General features: G+C 40.8%; 1 non-coding gene across 1 annotated transcript; it reads left to right on the top strand.

Annotated features, from left to right (window-relative positions):
* The first annotated feature begins 2,106 nt into the window (after positions 1–2,106).
* On the top strand, positions 2,107–2,210 carry LOC115892588. Its single transcript, XR_004052454.1, has one exon. It is a non-coding gene; the product is annotated as a small nucleolar RNA U13 (small nucleolar RNA).
* The last annotated feature ends 554 nt before the right edge of the window (positions 2,211–2,764 follow it).

Below are 2,764 nucleotides of genomic sequence, written 5' to 3' on the forward strand. Positions count from 1 at the left end.
GTACCCTTTCATGTAGAAGCAATTTTGGATCATCCATTAGCAATACTCCCACACATTCACGTTATCTCAAAATCTACCTCCTAAGAATCTACCCCATTAAAACAAAAGCGGAACTATAGAAGGTAAATATACAAGGAGGTTAATTGTTGCATTATTCGTGGCAGCAAAACTGGAAATAAAGTTAATGCCCATCAATCTGATAATGACTGAGTAACTTTGGTTTGCCAGCACCACTGAGTACAGGACGAATGTTTAAAAATCACAACAAATTGAACAAAGAAGCAGCTAGGCAAAATCAATTTCCCTTAAGCCAGACATGAAAGAGATTTGCAAAAAAAGTAAAACAATGTCAGTCTTTACATTGATTTTTGTTTTTGAAAATGCAGGCATTTTTCATTAAATATATTAATTGTGTTAACAATTAACACATAACATGCATGGGGCCAGGTGTGGTGGCTCATGCCTGTAATCCCAGCACTTTGGGAGACTGAGGTGGGCAGATTGCTTGAGCTCAGGAGTTGCCAGACTGGCCTGGCAAAACCCTGTCTCCATGAAAAAATTTAAAAAGTAGCCAGGTGTGGTGGTGCACACCTGTAGTCCCAGCTACTAGGGAGTCTGAGATAGGAGAATCGCTTGAGCCCAGGAGGTGGAGGCTGCCATCAGCCAAGATCTCGCCACTGTACTCCAGCCTAGACAACAGGGTGAGACTCTGTCTCAGAAGAAAGGGGGGGAGGTTATCATTGTTATTTAAAATAAATATATAAATATTTTGAAAATAATTATCATTGAATGAAGATTATAAGGAAACTAGAAATGTAACTAGAAAAACATTAGACAACTCAATAGAAAAAATCACTAATGATCTGAGTTTATACATTAGTCCATTCAGGCTGTTATAAGAAAGTAGCACAAATAAACAAAACACCACTTCAAAACAAGAGAAATTTGTTTCTCACTATTCTGGAGGCTGGGAAGTCCAAGATCAAAGCACTGGCAGATTAGGTGTCTGGTAAGGGCCCACTTCCTGGTTTGTAGACATGAGGACTTTCGGCTGTGTCCTCACATGTTGAAGGGGAACTCTGGGGCCTTTTTCTTAAATGTCCCAAACCCATTCGTGAGGGCTTTACTCTCATTGCTTCATCACCTCTGAAAGGCCTCATCTCCTAATATCATCACATTGGTGATTCAATCTCAACATATGAGTAGAGAGGGACACACACATTCATAGCAGTAAACTTCACAAAAAGAAAATCCAAATGACCATGAATTATATAAAAGGATTCTGAACAATTTATTATTTTTAAAACATATGGCGAAATTAGCAGTATTGCACCAATATTAATTTCCTGGTTTTGAACATTATGCTGTGGTTATATAAGAGAGTAACTTTAGGGAAGTTCAGTGGAGGGTTGGCAGGAATTCGCTGTACCATTTTTTACAACTTTTCAAAACACTAAAATTAGCTCGGCATAAACAGTTAAAAATGTGGAGGAGTCAAATTTTAACATCTTACATTAGAGTATGGGAACAATGATTTCTCAGTACTTTTAGCTGTTACGTTTTTCTCTGTTCACCTTACTGCACAGTTCTGGTACTAAATAGATGCTCACTTTGCCAGCAAAAGGTCCTAGTGTTGGCCGGGCACAGTGGCTCATGCCTGTGATCCCAGCACTTTGGGAGGCCGAGATGGGCAGATCATGAGGTCAGGAGTTTGAGACCAGCCTGGCCAATATGGTGAAATCCTGTCTCTATTAAAAATACAAAAATTAGCCAGGCATAGTGGCGTGCCCCCGTAGTCCCAGCTACTCAGGAGGCTGAGGCAGAAGAATCGCTTGAACCCGGAAGGTGGAGGTTGCAGTGAGCTGAGATCATGCCACACTATACTCCAGCCTGGGTGACAGAGCAAGACTCCGTCTCAAAAAAAAGAAAGGTCCTAGTGTTAGTGATGTTGCCAAGTTATTAAGCTTCCTTCCTCACTAATAGAAACTAACACAAAGAAAGGATCACTTCCTCTTTGGGAAATCTGGTTAAAGCTGATGAGGCAATTTAATTAAAACAATACCACAAACTGAATCTTTGTTTACTGCTTGAAAAGCTACTTTCTAGATTCTTTTGTAGTTCATAAGTGTGATGGTTGGGTTTTCAGACTCGTGTATAAGATGTACCTCCCTCATTCTTTGTTACAACATCAGCACATTACTCATCTGAATGGGGAAAAAGAAAGATAGTTTCTGAATAGTTTCAGAAGTACATATTAAGATTCACCTTAAAGTAGTCATATAGGTCAAGAAATGAAACATACACAATATTTCAGAATCCCCTGCATGTGGCTTCCCCAATAATAATTCATGCCTCCCTCCAGAAGTCAGCAACATTCTAATTCTAACTTTTTGATAATTTTGCCCTCACTTTTCTTTTTATTGCTATTAGTTATACAGGTTTTTTTTGTTTTTTTTTTGGGGGGGGGGTTTGAGATGGAGTTTTGCTCCTGTTGCCCAGGCTGGAGTGCAATGGTGCGATCTCGGCTCACTGCAACCTCCGCCTCCTGAGCTCAAATGATTCTCCTGCCTCAGCCTCCTGAGTAGCTGGGATTACAGACATGCACCACCACGGCCAGCTAACTTTGCATTTTTAGTAGAGACGGGGTTTCTCCATGTTGGTCAGGCTGGTCTCGAACTCCTGACCTCAAGTGATCTGCCCACCTCGGCCTCCCAAAGTGCTGGGATTACAGGTGTGAGCCACTGTGCCCAGCATATAGTTTTCT

This window comes from Rhinopithecus roxellana, chromosome 12, assembly GCF_007565055.1.
Source record: "Rhinopithecus roxellana isolate Shanxi Qingling chromosome 12, ASM756505v1, whole genome shotgun sequence".
Taxonomy (NCBI): Eukaryota; Metazoa; Chordata; class Mammalia; order Primates; family Cercopithecidae; genus Rhinopithecus; species Rhinopithecus roxellana.